Below are 16,409 nucleotides of genomic sequence, written 5' to 3'. Positions count from 1 at the left end.
GGTCTGTGTCCCTCAGAGCACCAATAAACTTACTGCGTCAGTGGGATGGCTTTGCTGGGAGTCTCTCGGGCCACTGGGAGAGATGAAATCCACCTAGGAAGGATATACCTGGCCTGGTAAGTTTACTCTGCAGCAATTCTTCTTGAACCCAGAGCAAAGATAGTCCAAAGTGGGATTGGATGTGAGTAACCAAATCCTAATACATACCCCTAGCCTGCTGGAATCTGACATGATCTCTCCCAGTCACCAGTTGCTCTTGGGTCCATCCTTTGTGGAGACTCCGTACCTTCCACTAACAGCCTCAGCCAGAACCAGACTCTGGGAAGATCAGTGTAGCGCTCTTCTCCAGGCACAGGTATACCTGAGGCAGTAATAAGGCCAGTGCTGACAGCCCTGCCTTTGAAGAGCTTATCAGAGCCCATCCCCAGTTTCCCTAGAGTCTCACAGAGAAATTTTGAGGAAGCAAGGGACAGAATGTATGAAGTTGGCTGTAGGTCACTGAGTTGACACCTGCATACAGATAAGCTAGTCCAGATATTCCTCTGTGTGTCCTGCAGCAGATAACTCACGCAGGTTGGAGGAGGAGCAGATTGAAACCCAGCCTCATCTGAGATGTACATTGGCTGTGTAGCCATTATCTGCCTCTTGCTTATCTGTTATCAGGTATAATTCTGATAAATTATCTAAAAGAAGCTCTCATTGCTGCCACTGTGGTGGTTAGGGCTAGATGATGAGAACTATCAACGTGGAAAAAGACCCAAGAGCTCACAGTTTTCACTCCACCTGCTGTGGGACAAATTTTCATCTGCATTTAAAAACATGAGTGCCCAATACCTGACAGCAATATGCTAAGGTAGGCACAGTGATGTTAATGGATCCAGCCTCTATCTAGTTGTAAATTTTTCCAAGTTAACTGTGTGCTTTCTAACTGGCACAAGTTGCTTTTCTCAGGCAATGAACACAAATTATTATTGTGGGTTCAATAAGATATAGAAAATTTTGTTGTCTATATTAGGGAACCAAATTGCTGATTTAAATTTTTCACCCAGTGAAAATTCTGGCTTAATGATTTGTGAATTAAACAAACAAAAATTTAAGTAATAATACTTTATGTAACCTCTTTCAGGAAGTGGAAAAGGAAGAAAAATATGCCAACTCATTCTGTTTCCATCTGATACAACGACTCTGTAATGTGGTCATTAAAAGTGCCCTAAGTCAATACTTGTTATGAAAATCTAGCTTTGGTGAGCTATAAAGACAAATTCCTGAGAATGTGGGAAATCTATCTCCAAACATCACACCTCGGCAGGTTTCCAAACCTGTGTATGTGTGATGAGCATAGAGACTCACCTGAGTGAACATTAGGGGTGTCATGAACAGAGAGGGTTATGTATTTCATGGAGACTCACCTGAGTGAACATTAGGGGTTGTCATGAACAGAGAGGGTTATGTATTTCATGGAGACTCACCTGAGTGAACATTAGGGGTTGTCATGAACAGAGAGGGTTATGTTATGACTCACCTGAGTGAACATTAGGGGGTGTCATGAATGGAGAGGGTTATGTATTTCATACTGCACTCCTTTCCACGCACTCCTCAGCCTCCCTATATTGTGATCAAGGTCACATACTTGAGCTTTGTCAGGGTGTTGTAGACACAATGACACCATCACTTCCAGGTCACCCTCCACAAACATCTCCTCACCTCAGTTCACCCTGGCTTCTCATATCCCGCGGCACTAAAGTGCAGATGTCTCAGGATGGCCCCGGGAATCATCGGTAGAGGAAGGTCACTGTGACTTCAGACAGAAGGAACTTAACTTTCTATCTTTAACCCATTGCATTTTCCATAAATGGAAGCATCAATGCTATTCTCACCTCTAACTTGCTTTGTGCTTTACATGAATAGAAGTATCAGTGCTGTTGAAAAAATGAACAGGAGTACCTTGAGCCTGGTACCATCAATATAGTAGTACATGCCACAACTGATTAAAATGTATTCCAGAAATGTAGAATTGTTTTAAGATACTAAAAAACAATTATGAGGCATGGAGGTTATTGATTTCAAGGTCAGCCTGGGCTTTCTCTAGAAAGAAGGGAGATTAGAAAGAGAGAGTTACATGTATGACACCGGCACAAACTCCTCAATAACAGTTATTTTAAAATTACAGTGAGATACCATCTCACACCCATTAGGAAGGTTATACATTTGAAAAATAATAAAGCCCAGAAAAATATCAAATATTGGTGGCAATGTAGAGAACTAGAATTTTTGTACCCCTGACTTGCACTCAGAATCACTTTGACTACTATGAATTCCCATATTCACTTTAAGACTAACCTCTCCGTCTTACTTTAAAAAAGCCTAAAGAAAATTCAATAGGGATTGTGGGAGAACTACAATTTTAACAGTATTTTATGTTCTAATCCACGAACTATAAATAGATGTCTCATTTCTCTTAGCAATTATTTTTAGATTATGTACAAATTTTGTCAGTTTTCTTAAATTCATTGTTTTCAATGGTATTCTGAGTTGAATAATTTTGTAATAATATATTCAGTCTTTGACTTAACATATGAAAATATAAATTGAATATTTGACTTCAATTATTATAAAATAAATATTTCATCTATAACCTTGCTTTATTATTTTTTATTAATGTTTTTTATATATTTTTGATCATGTTGATTGGGGTAAAGGATAATTTTTAATTGGTATGTCTTCAGTTTGAATTGTTGTGGGAATGTACAGAGGAAAAACTGTGTCCTGAATTGTATCCACACTCAACTGTTAAGATGTTTCTACAGTGCTATTTGAGAAGGTAGAGGATATTTGTAGCTTACTGGTACTACGAGTTGGAACTTATTCATGAGCATGTATTAGGCACATAATTTTTAATGAGCATGTGGATGTCATATGTAAGATACTGATGAAACAGCAAGTGTAGGCAAGTTCGGGCACCTGGTCACAGGTGTGTGGGCAGGACCCACACCATGGGGAAAGAAAGAACGGGGATAATGGGAATATGGATGCTCACATTCAGGTAGCTGAGATGCTTCCTTTGGGAGAACTGCAGGGCAGGTTTTCAGAAACACCTGCCCAGGAAAACCCTTCATGACACCAGCAAGTTCAGTTGAGGCCCCAAACCTGGAGGCCACTGAGAGTGACATTGGGAGCTGCTCAGGCCCTCAGGCTCAGTTTGTATCTAATCCTGTTGGATGAGGTCCCCAGATGCCTCTCTCTGTTCACCTTCCAGATGGTCCAGTTCTGAAGCTCCTGTGCTGGAGACTGGTGAGCACAGGAAACACTCATGGACCTGGGTGTCACAAAGACCTCACTGCAGGGATGTCTGGGGAAGTTACTGTCTGCAACCTCAAGTTTCTGAAACTTCACTGGGCTCCTAGTTCCTCATCAGTCAAGTTAAGAAGCGGGCTGTGTGTGAGGACCAGAAGGGACTGACAGTGCAGTTGCAGCTCTTCTCGTTTTTAGACTTTGGGCCCTCAGGATGTGAATTACAGTTCTTGGCTGGAGACAGACTATGTGAACAACTTGCTTTTAAATAGCCTCCATGTTTTAGCTACTTGTGATGGCTATTCTTGATTACATCTGGAATTAACTAGAACCCAAGTTTCTGGGTACACCTATGAGGGATTTTTTTCTTAATGTAATCACTTGAAGTGGGAAGACCAACCTTTAATCCAGATCTTTTGAAGTGGAAAGACCAAACTTTAATCCAGATCTTTTGAGATGGGAAGACCCACCTTCAATCTGAGCCACATCTTCTGCTGGCAGCCTATATAAGGACACAGACACGGAAGAGGAAGCTTATGCTCTTTTTGTCTCTTTGCTCTTACTTTTGCTGGCAATTCCATTCCTTCACTGGCATTAGAGCCTACTCTTCAGGATTCTTGTGTATACTGAAGATCAGCTGAGACATTGAGCCTCACGGACTGAACAACTACTGGATTCTTAGATCTTCTGTCAGTAGACAGCCATGTTGGACTAACTGAACCACAGCCTGTAAGCCATTCTAATAAACACCATGTATATGGTAGTTATTAATGAGTATATACAATATACATTTATATTCATTCTATAAGTTCTGTTCCTCTAGAGAACCCTGGTCAATACAGTACTTTTCTCTGGAAAAGAAGTACCTGCAGCTAGAGCAGGATGCAGTGTGGTGTCAGCTTCTGTGGCCTGCCTTCTGAGCCTTTTCCACTCTGTTCCTCTTTCTTTCATTTCTTAGGCCTTTACATATATTCTTCAAAAAAGACATAAATGTGCTTCACTGATATGTATTGTTATGAATCTTTGGTATTAAGCACAAAGTAAAAAATTCCAAATTGCCAAATCTTCCCATACTTGACATCCTGTAGTCTTTTTTTTTTTTTTTTTGATGGGCACTGGTGTATCCTCTGTATTGTTGTTATCAAAATATGCTGCCATGACAGATGTGTGGAGGCTTCTTCTGGGTCTGTTCTTGGCAGTCAAATTGCTGGGCTTCTGAATGTTCAGCTTGGCAGATGAGGCCAAACTGTTTTCTAAAGTGGCCTTACAATTCACACTCTGATGGCAATGTGTAGAAAGCCCTGATAATTTAGAGCATTGCAGTCCTGCCCGTGTTGTGGATAGGTAACTACTGGGGGATCTCCCAGCATTCCCTTCACCACTAATGAGGCTGAACACATTTCTCTGCTGAGCTTTCTCTTCTGTGAAACAATTGATTCTGTCTTGAATCTATTTTTTTCCCATGGGTTCTTGGTGCTTTTTTCCCTCTTCTCTCCCCATCTCTTTCCCCCGGTCTCATTTTATTCTTCTTTGTTTGAGACAGTCTCTTATGTTGCCCAGGCTGTCCTCAAACTTGTGATGGTTGAAGATGACCTTGAGCTCACAATTTCCTGCCCTTACCTCCCAAACGCTGAGGTTACAGGTGTGCACCACCACACCTGGCTTTCTTTACTGATTCCGGGGAACTTGAGACACGCCCTTTGTCAGCTGGGTAAACTTCAGGTGGAGTTCTCAGGTGTAGAACTTGACTGTTTTTCATTTAACACATCCAATGAACCAGAGCCATAAGTGCCAATGTAGCCACACTTAAACTTACCTTATAGATAACACCTTTTCAGTCTTGATTAATGTCTTTCTGATCAAATGCCTGAAAGAATAACAGCAAATATCTTTTCTGCTAATACTTAACAATTTTTAAAATTGTGATATAAGTCTTTTACCTGTGGTCCATTTGAGTATAGATTGTGAAGAAGGGCTCTGACTCCCTCTGTACCAGATTTCCATCTTGCCCTGATCATTTCGGTGGCACGTCTCTCCCTGCTCATGTCTTCGTGTATTCCAAGCCTCCTAAATTCTAATAAACAAGACTGTCTTCCAGGAAGGCCCCTAGTCTCCAGTATTGCTATTTCTATTCTCTTCTTTTCTTTTTTTAATAAATATTTTTATTTTATAATTAATTTAAATTTATATATCAGCCACGGATTCCTGTCCTCCTTCCCACCCCCAGCCTTCCCCCCAAATCCACCCCCATTCCCACCTCCTCCAAGGCAAGGTCTCCCCTGGGGAGTCAGCCTAGCCTGGTAGATTCAGCTGAGGCAGGTCTAGTCCCCTCCTCCCTGCTCCAAGGCTGAGCAAAGTGTCCCAGCATAGGCCCTATTCTCCATGATGGCTCCTTTTGTCTTGTGTCCTAACAGCAGAGTCTCCTTGTTTCCCATGGGGTGGAGGAAGCTGACTGTTAGCTCTGTAGGACCTGCTGAACGCTCTGCAAGGAGACAATGGGCCTCCGTTCCCAAACCTGTGCTCAACCACACATCTCACCCCATCCCTCATCCTTCACCCCGCCCCTGCTGTCACCCTGCTCCTAGGTCTGGACCATCTCTTGCTTTCTGTGGCAAAGATGACTGTCCTTGGCTAAGGATCCACTTCTGCTGTAATCCTCTAACAGTGTTCTCTCTGTCTTTCAGCCCCTTCTCTTGCGTTTTCCCCTTAAAAGATGTGCTCAACGTGTTTATCTGTACTCTTTGCCTCCCCAGCTCTGTGTCATCAACATGATGTAGTATTTGCTACTGTTTCTGAATATTTCTTCCAGGACTGTGAGCAAGTGTTTCAAATGCATGTTCAGCTTGAAGTTGAATCATCTCTGCATTTAAATTTTTCTTCTTGGGATCTGGAAAGATAGCCCAGTGGTTAAGAGCAGAGGATCCAGGTTCCCAGCACCCATGTCAGGGGGCTCACACCTACCTATAACTCTGGCTCAGAGCATTCAATGCCTCTGGCCTTCAGGGGTGCTACATGTGCATTTTGCATTTTTTACTGAATTCTAGCTTAATTCCAGTATAATTAAAAAGTGTAATTTTTCATGACCATAGCATAGTTTTTACATTATAGCCATAACATAATTTTTACAGATCATAACAAAGTCACACCACCACATACACACAAACAAAAAACCTTTTAGTACATTTAAAACATTTAATTGTGTGTGTGTGTGGTGGTATGACTTGGTTATGGTCTGTCCTGGGGGGTGTTCTATGTCACACTGTTAGGTGTAGTTTATGATGTTAACTTCTTCATTTTCATTTTGATGTATGTCTAATTACTCTGTTGATTACTGAAAATGGTATTTTGAAGTCTTCCATAATTATTGTAGAATTGTCTTTCTCCCTTCGATTTTGTTCATTTTGCTCCATATATTTTAGGACGATGTCTTTATGTGTGTAAATTGAGCCTTTTAACAATAATAATATAATGTACTTCTTTTAACATTGCTTTTTGGTTTGTTTGCTTAAAGATAGACAAAGGGAGTGAAATTTAGCAGATGACTCAGAAGAATTTACTTTATATGCATCCAACATAATTACTGCTAAGAAAAGACTTCATGGTTTTTATTATTTTGTGACTGCCATGGGTTATATTTATTCACTGTGAACCCAATAGCAACCATTTATTCTTGTTTTATGTATTTATCTTTAAAACTATATAGAAAATAGAGGGGTTAAAATGTAAGTATAACACTATGCTTTTTAACCTGTTTTCTTTATTTATTATAGCTTTGTATAACATATCTTTGGTCTGAAGAAATTCCCTTAGCATTTTAAGGCTAGGTTTACTGGTGACAAACTTCCTCAGTTTTTGTTTTTATTTATCAGAAAATATATTAGTTTCTCCATTTTTGAAGGATAGATTTGTCAGATGTAGAAATTTTTTGCCTTTTAAAATTTTTAATTGAAAAAAATTTTATGCAATATATTCTGATAATGCTTTTCCTTTCCCCTAACTCTTCCCAGATCCTCCCCACTCTCCAGCCTCCTGCTGAATTCCACTCTCTTTCTTTGTCTTTACATAAACCAAACCAAACCAAACAAATAAATAAAAACAACACACACACACACACACACACACACACACACACACACACACACACACATGCCTAAGTTTTCTCCAATGGCATCTCACTGGCTATAACAACCACACTTTAGGTAGGTCCCATGCCCAGTAGTAGATGGCCAACACAAAACAAACTCAATGGTATTTTTGTAGACTTAGGTCTTATCTTTGAGCATTTTTTGTCAGATGTAGAATTCTTATATGATAGCTGCTGCTGTCCATTCTTTTCCTTTCAGAGCTTTAAATACCTCAGCCCCCGGCCTTCAGCAATGGTAGTTTCTGATGTAAAATCAGTTACTAACTTTACTGTGGTTCCCTTGTTTGTGTTAGTCACTCGCTTCTTTCTACATTCTCTCATTATCTAGGTCTTGATAAACAATGTGATGTGTCTTGTTGTGGATCTTGGGAGTTTATTTTACTTAGAATTTGCTAACATTTTTAGATGTGGAGATTTACATCTTTGATCAGATTTGGAGTTTTATTTCACCCATCACTTTTTTTTTTCTGTTTCTTTCCCTCACTCTCTTACTCCTGATTCCTCTGGTGTATGTATTGACAGTCTTGTTCTCTCATGGGTTCCTGGGACTCTGCTTTGCTCTGTTGGTTCTCATTCTTTTCTTTGCAGTCTTTAGATTGGATAATTCCAGTTGTTCAGTTGTTTTCAGGCTCACTGACTCTTTCTTCTGCTCAAATCTGTTGAACGTCTTGAATGAACTCTGTTTCAGTAATTGTACTTTTTAGCTCCTGAGTTTATTTCCTTTCTGTAATTCCTGTGTTAGTATTCTCATTTGTCCATGGCGTGCTTTCCTAGTTTCCTTTAGTTCTTTGCTGTTATTCATTCAGCATATTTAAGACAGCTGATTTAGTGTTTTTTGTTTTCTTTTTTTGTTTTTTTTTTTATTATTATTTTATTTTATTTTACAGTACTATTCAGTTCTACATAACAGCCACAGATTCCCTTGTTCTCCCCCTTCCTGCCCCCAGCCATTCCCACATCCTCCAGAGCAAGGCCTCCCCTGAGGACTGAGATCGACCTGATAGACTCAGTCCAGGCAGGTCCAGTCCCCTCCTCCCAGATTGAGCCAAGCGTCCCTGCATAAGTCTCAGGTTTCAAACAGCTAACTCATGCAATGAGCCCAGGACCTGGTACCACTGCCTAGATGCCTCCCAAACAGATCAAGCCAATCAACTGTCTCACCTATTCAGAGGGCCTGATCCAGTTGGGGGCCCCTCAGCCTTTGGTTCATAGTTCACGTGTTTCCATTCGTTTGGCTATTTGTCCCTGTGCTTTATCCAACCTTGGTTTCAACAATTCTCGCTCATATAAACCCTCCTCTTTCTCGCTAATTAGACTCCCGGCGCTCCACCCGGGGCCTAGTCGTGGATCTCTGCATCCAGATTCCTCAGTCCTTGGATGGGGTTTCTGGCACAGCTATTAGGGTGTTTGGCCATCCCATCACCAGAGTAGGTCAGTCCTGGCTGTCTCTCGGCCATTGCCAGCAGTCTTTTGTGGGGGTATCTTTGTGGATTTCTGTGGGCCTCTTTAGCACTTTGTTTCTTCATTTTCTCGTGTGGTCTTCATTTACCATGGTCTCCTATTCCTTGTACTCCCTCTCTGTTCTTGATCCAGCTGGGATGGGTCAAGGGAATGATTTAATGTTTTTTACCTATTAATTAAAAAGTGTGAAACAAACAAACAAACAAACAAACAAAAACCCACAACGTGGTAGTGGTGGTGGTACACACTTTTAATCCCAGCACTCGGGAGGCAGAGCCAGGTGGATCTTTGTGAATTTGAGGCCAGAGCGAGATCCAAGACAGGCACCAAAACAGCACAGAGAAACCCTGTCTCAGAAAAACAAACAAACAAACAAACAAAAACAAAAGACAAAAAGTCTGAGCTTCCTCAGAGATGGCTTCTGCTGTTTTCTTCTCCTAGGAATAGACTCTTTTGTTTCTTTATGTACTTTGTAATTTTAAGTTAGAAGTATATAATTCCAAGCATTAAAATGTGGTAACTCAAAATCAAATTGAGAATTTCAGAACAGAGATTGTGAATTTTCATTTGCTGAGAGCTAAAACAATCCCTTTGTGACTTTTCCTAATGAAATTTGAAAATGCGTATTACTAATATTAAAGCTTTCCTGTCATTATTAGTCAGGGACAAAGATTTCATTAAAGATCTAACAAAATTTTAAGTAACAGGCCATTTTAAATCTTGAATTCATTTTAAATCTTCTAGTATATGCTAGGGGAACCCAGTGCTGCCAAGAGGGACAAAAAAAGGTGTAGTACAAATTTCTAATATGTCTTTTAATAGAAACCTAGAGCCAGAATATTGGGGTAAATTCTGAAAAATCAGAGAGACAAAGGAACAAACCACAGCCACCACCTCTTACCTCACCAGCTCCTCAGCCTGAAAAGCTCTCAGCTGAGAGGTCTCTAGCTGAACAAGCTTCCACAGCCAAAAAGGCTTCAGCTGAAAAAAGCCTTTAGCTGAAAGGGACGCTTCTGCTGAAAAGCCTTTGTTCCTGTCTCCTCATGCCTTATATACCTTTCTGTGCCCAGCCATCACTTCCTGGGATTAAAGGTGTGTGTGCTTCCCAGTAATGGGATTAAAGGTGTGCGCCACCACTGCCTGGCTCTGTTTCTCTCCTAGACTGAGTCAATCTCATGTAGAGATTTTTAAAATTATTTTTATATTATAATTTAATTTTTATGTAATTTAATTGTGTCATTTTATCTTTGTTCCTTTGTACTTTCAGTTCCTTCTGTTTTTCTTGCATTTCCTTGTCTGCATTAACATTGCTGATGGTGCTGTTTTGACTTGAGGTGGGCATCCCATTGCTGCCTCAAGATTCAGTAAGTTTTGTGGTAGGGCTAGTTGTGGGGCTGCTCATCTTGTGGTTCTCTGAAATCCCCCTACCTCAGCATCCTCTGCCACAGGACAGGATATTTTATCTTCTGCCACATACTCGCCTGACCAGGCCTTCTATACTCTGGTGCCTTTGGCTTCTCTCCTCCTGGATGTTGTTTTTGGCTCACTAGTTGTTTCCCTGTGGGATTTCCTCTTGTTATAATATGTTCATTATGAACCCACTGGCACCCTGACTATATTTTTTAAGATTAGATCATTGAAGGGAGACCATATCATTGAAACAAATGATAAATGTTCTATTTTGACTTAGAAGTGTCTTATAATGACTTTACTGGTTGCAAGTCAAAATCTACAAAGAAAAGTTTTACATAGTAGTTACCTATCCATCTTCTCCTCAGTATATACAGGGGCACAGACTCATCAGCTGGCTGGCTAGACAATAGAAGGCCAGGGCCAGGAACAAAATACTTCTGTTTAGCATGTAGGTATAAAACAACTGGAACGGAACTCACTGCAGCCATCATTGGGCCTGAAACAGTCTAAGTGCGCACCATGCTTCCTTATTCTCATGCTGGGAACTTTGCCTGTCGCAGACCCTCCACTCTCAGGCTCTGCACAGCTCATCTTTCCCTGTTGTGCATGAAGGAAAGAAACTCAACATCCACCCCAATGCAGCTATGCCTTTGTCCCCATAATGGCCATCTAGGCCATAAGACCCAGAGGAAGGACGCAGTTGCTGCCTCTCAACCTCTAAGTACGCTCTTTCTGATTCACTTTACCCAGTTTTGCAGACTAACAAACCACACTAACTGTGTCTAATTGCTTCATTTTCTTCTATAGATTGTGCTAAGTGGGCAAAGGAGACAAACAGTTCTTTAACAAAGACAATGATGAAAGCAAACACTTAGTTCACATAGATAGTCTTCAGTTACAGTAATATGGGGATCTATCTAAGTTTGATTCAATAGAATGTTGAATATTTACTTTATTAAAAAAAAGTCATCAGCGCCAGCAAAATGGCTCATCAGGTAAAGCCAAGCCAGATGACCTTAGCTTGATCCCAAGATCTACACAGTGAAAGGAGAGAACCAACTTCTACAAGTCCTCTGACTTCCATATGCATGCCATGGTGCCCCCATTAAATAAATAAATGTAATAAAATATTTTAAAAATAAAAATAAGTCATCAATGAAAAGTGGAGTGTCCTTGTGAGCCTCCTGCCTCCCATGAAGGTAGTTACTGTCTACAATGCAAACACTGTTTTTATCTTCAGAAGCATGCTGCTGCTGAGCTACAGAAATGTTTATTTTAGTATTTCTAGACCATTTGTTTTTATGCTTGAAGTGGCTAGATTTATTTTTCCTCAATTACACTAATATAAGAACACTTACAAGGGACAAACCCCTGAAATTCTATGATAGTTTCTTATTAAATGCCTTTGACCTGATCTGTCCTATATGTCTGCTTACACACTTAGGGCTCTATTGGCTGCATTGAAAATGCATTACAAGATGAATGATCAGTTCTGTCAGAATCAAGTAGGATGTATACACATTGTAAGGATGTCCTAGTTAGGGTTACTATTGCTGTGATGAGATGCCATGACCAAAGAAACTTGGGGAGGAAATGGTTTATTTGGCTTATATTTCTACATCATTGTTCATCATTGAAGGAAGTCAGGACAAAAACTCAAACAGGGTAGGAACCTGGAGGCAGGAGCTGATGCAGAGGCCATGGAGGGGTGCTGATTATTAGCTTGCTCCACATGGCTTGCTTAGCCTGCTTTCTTATAGAATCCAGTCCAGGGATGGGATGGGCCTTCCCCTATCAATCACTAATAAAGAAAATGCCCCACAGGCTTTCCTACACCCCAGATTTTATGAAGGCATTTTCTTTATTGAGGCTTCCTCCTCTCCAGTGACTCTAGCTTGTGTCAAGTTGACATAAAACCAGCTCAGAAGCCTTTTACAGCCTTTCAGAAACAAGCCGAATCAGACAGGCAGGAAAGACATCAAGAACCTTTTCACCTTGGGTTTGGGTGCTACAGAATCCTCTGGTAGGTCAGTATCTCTTTCCAGCTACATAATCTGAACATGTGAGCAAAACTGATGCATATTCTGGAGAGAGAGAGAGAGAGAGAGAGAGAGAGAGAGAGAGAGAGAGAGAGAGAGAGAGACAGAGACAGAGACAGAGACAGAGACAGAGACAGAGACAGACAGAGACAGAGACAGACAGAGAGAGACTGCAGCTTTGGGTTTTCCACATGGTCTGGGGAAATTCTAAGAATTGAGATGATCTATTTTCCTCCAAGTCTAGAGAAAGAATAGATCTGTTCTTTCTCACTCAGACCTTTGAGCAATGTATGAAATATGCAGCATAAAGTCTCCAGGAGGCACAAATGAACATATTCAGAGGAGACAAACTGAGAAGACAAAGGGGGAACATAATGAAATGTGAAAAGACTGGAAGACACTGAACTCACAAGAATAAAACTGATACCTTCAGAGGATAGAAATAAATAAGACTGCAGAAAATTGTCTCAGTGAGGCAGAGGATAAGCTTGGGAAGCAAAGGTTTGAACTCAAATAGAATGTCTATGGGACAGCCATGAGCTGATGCATCCTATCTGCACTGCTGACTATATTTCCTTGAGGTGGCTGAAGACTGTGGGCTGAGAAGGCCAGACCCTTGGTTACAACATCCCTTGGCTGGTTACCACAGAAGCCAGGATACCCTTGCCATCCTCTTGTGTGGCCAGCAAAGAAACATGGGTTCTCTCTCTCTCTCTCTCTCTCTCTCTCTCTCTCTCTCTCTCTCTCTCTCTCTCTCTCTCTCTCTCTCTCTCTCTGTGTGTGTGTGTGTGTGTTGGCTTCATAAAGGATGCAGAGAGCAGAGCCAGATGTAGTAGTCTATGTTAGCAATGGATACAAGGCTCCATGTGATTTGCGATGCTCACACCATAACCAGGCTCGCAGAAATGAAGATATTCTAAAGAGACATTTGCCTCTTGATCTAACTATTAAACACCAGACCTTCCCCAAATGAGAATTTCCCCAGGAATTTCATTCTTGGAGATGGGAAGAGTACCAGCCACAGAGAGAACTTTCCTTCTGGAAAAGATTTCATTTCAATAGTTCTCTGTTTAAATTTTGATCTCACCTCAGGACCTGCAAGATGTACCTAAGGAGTTTGCTTAGGGATCTTTTTGTCCCTCTTCCCAATGTGGCCACATTGGATAAATATTTCTCTGCCTTCCACTTTTGATTGGCTTTTTAAAAATTATTTTCTTGAAGACTGGTTGTTAGACTTGACTTGGGGACAGCTTGTAACCCCTATGTCCAATAACAAAGCCTGGCCACTCCACCAGCCTGCTGAAGTTAGAGTGTCTTAAACACTTGTTTACAAAACAACTGCCATTCGGTTTTTAAACAACTGGCGCTATGATGATGCCTCTGAATGAGTCACTGGGAAGACTTGAGTATGCATTCAGTCTTTCAGTGTGTCCTCAGTACCTCATAACTCTAGAAAAGGGGCTCCAGACAAAGAGAGCCATATGGTTTCTATAAAACCACAGGTTAAGGTGCATTTTAAAGACCATCAATACAAATGTATGGCAAAAAGGAGGGAGGAAGAGGAAAAGTTAGACTAAGGGAGCCAGATCTCACAGAGATCTACCTGTCTCTGCCTCAAGAGTGCTGGGAGGAGCCGGGCGGTAGTGGCGCACGCCTTTAATCCCAGCACTTGGGAAGCAGAGGCAAGAGGATCTCTGTGAGTTCCAGGCCAGCCTGGGCTACAGAATGAGTCTCAGGAAAGGCATAAAGCTACACAGAGAAACCCTGTCTCAAAAGAAAGAAAGTGCTGGGAGAAGAGGAAGAATGGAGAGATAAGAAATTGAGTAACAGAGGGGTGAATGTGTGACTATGACCTGTGGCCTCAGCTGCTGCCCTGGCTCATGGCAAGTGACTCTCTGAATACATAGAATCCCAGGGACTGGGGGATGGCTCACTACCAACCTAACCTCCAACCTTCCTCTAAAAGAGGAAGAGGCCAACCTCTGGTTTCCAAAGGGTGATCTCAGAATTCACAAACAGAAAGTTCTCTAGAAAGAGATGGATGGGCTCCAGGGATGCCTGACTAAAGAGGAATATAAGAGCGGCATATGTACTCTGCAATATTGTTCCAGGTCAGGGTACCTGAGTCTGGAACATGGACAAGGTTTAAAAACTAAGATTTTAAAAGGGAGGGTCCAGGCTATATAGTAAATTGTGTGCTGTAAAATTACTAGCTTATGCATAAAAACAGACTTTCATTTACATCTGGGGTCTACAAAAAATGAAGAGACCTTCCAGAGGCTGGAGAAGAGAGAGCTTAGGGAAGTGGGGTCACCTGATGGCAGGGCTTCTTGGATGAGAGCTGAAAGTTAGGGACAGAGCTGCATACCAGCACTGTACTCTAAGCAGGAGGGGCCAGTGTAATCTCTGCCTAATAGAGACATAAACTTAACTCATGATCTGAGTCAGCTACCTACAATTTTAAGATCAACCAAAATATATGCAAAAAAGATCAAAATGTGTACAGAACCCCAAAGTCCATTCATCAGAGCTGGCTTCTGGTAGCTCTCATGGTACTGTCTTTCTTTCTTACCTGGTGTCCAGGCCCAGCTCAGGACTTTACTTCCTTCCCATGATTATTTTTAAGATTTCCATTTAACAGTGTACCATAATGCATTTATATTCTTTCTTTTTCATATTCTCTGTGTCTGTCTCTAGGGTGTGTGTGTGTGTGTGTGTGTGTGTGTGTGTGTGTGTGTGTGTGTGTGTGTGTGTGTTTAGGCTAGAGGGCAACTTCAGAACTGTTCACCTTGCTTTTCTTCTTGAACTAATCATATATTTGGTGACATATCACCTGGGTAATCACCCAGGTCTCTTCTTTTTTTTCCTTGTGAAAAGCTGATAAAACTCTAGGCTCACATGGATGGTCTTTCCTTCCTGAAAAGTGACTTTATTACTCATCCCATCCAGTGTATTCATTGCATGTATATAGTTCTCACCTCTAGAAATTTGATTGGATCTTTGCATTTCCCAAACAGGAGGAAATAGTTATGATACTTTTAAAATGCCCTTATGTTGGTCTAGGGTTGGTAAATTGCTTTGTATCTTAAGTATGGGTCAGATTTTCTTGCCACTTTGCCTAATATTTTTGGTTAGATGCCAGAATATATGAAGCTTACCTTTTCTTGGAGTTGGCTATTTCTATATTCTATATTATTATCCTTGATATAATTGTTTAAAAACAGTTTGGTCTTTTTGTGCCTTGCTATTAAGTTATAGATAAGATGAGAGTGGAGGTCATTCAAGAGTGACTACCCAGTCTGTGAAACCACACACTCCTGCAGTTCAGTTTTAGTGAACATTGGTTTTGAGCCTCCTAACTTGTCAGGTAGGATTCTGTCGCAGCCTTGCTCTCTCTGATATGCTCTCACCTTCTCTTCCAGGATTAGATGGTTTTCCCCTTTGTCTGAGTGATCTGTGCTCAGCTGAACACTTAAAGGACCTTATGATGTTCCCTCTCCCAGGTCTCATGGTTTTCCCAACTTGGAGATCACTGCCTGGGTTTTCCACTCTACTCCACAGTTGGGGAGCTATTAGAGCTGGCTGTTCCTCTTTCAGAGACCATAGTCCTTTGCTGTCTTGCTTTCAGACATCTGTCTTGCGTTACTTCATAGGGAGAGAGGACTCCATCTTGCTGGGAAGCCCTTTGTGACAGTATTCACATATCTTAGTGAAGACTACATGTCTTTATAAATATTGCTCACGAGCAAAGCGTTGCTCAGACACACTCAGGCTCCTTCTGTTATTGAGTAGGCTGTGAACCACACATTTCAAACAACAGCAGGGGCCTTCAGGCCTGTAAACCCCCCCCCCCCACTAAGGAAGGTGAGTGGTCTTTTGTCAGGATATAGTAGATGTCCAGCATGGGGTAGAGTACAAAGATACCATTCTCTACATCACAGCTATGGCTTTAGGAGGAAAGGTGGAACTGGCTGACAGTGCCCCTCCTTCTACAGGGATGGAGACTTCCTGGCCACGACAGGTTACTGTAGCTCCATTTAGATCTCATCTTCCATTAGAGC

The sequence above is a fragment of the Peromyscus maniculatus genome, chromosome 15, assembly GCF_049852395.1.
Source record: "Peromyscus maniculatus bairdii isolate BWxNUB_F1_BW_parent chromosome 15, HU_Pman_BW_mat_3.1, whole genome shotgun sequence".
In the NCBI taxonomy this organism is placed as follows: Eukaryota; Metazoa; Chordata; class Mammalia; order Rodentia; family Cricetidae; genus Peromyscus; species Peromyscus maniculatus.
Note: the sequence above shows the minus strand (reverse complement) of the source record.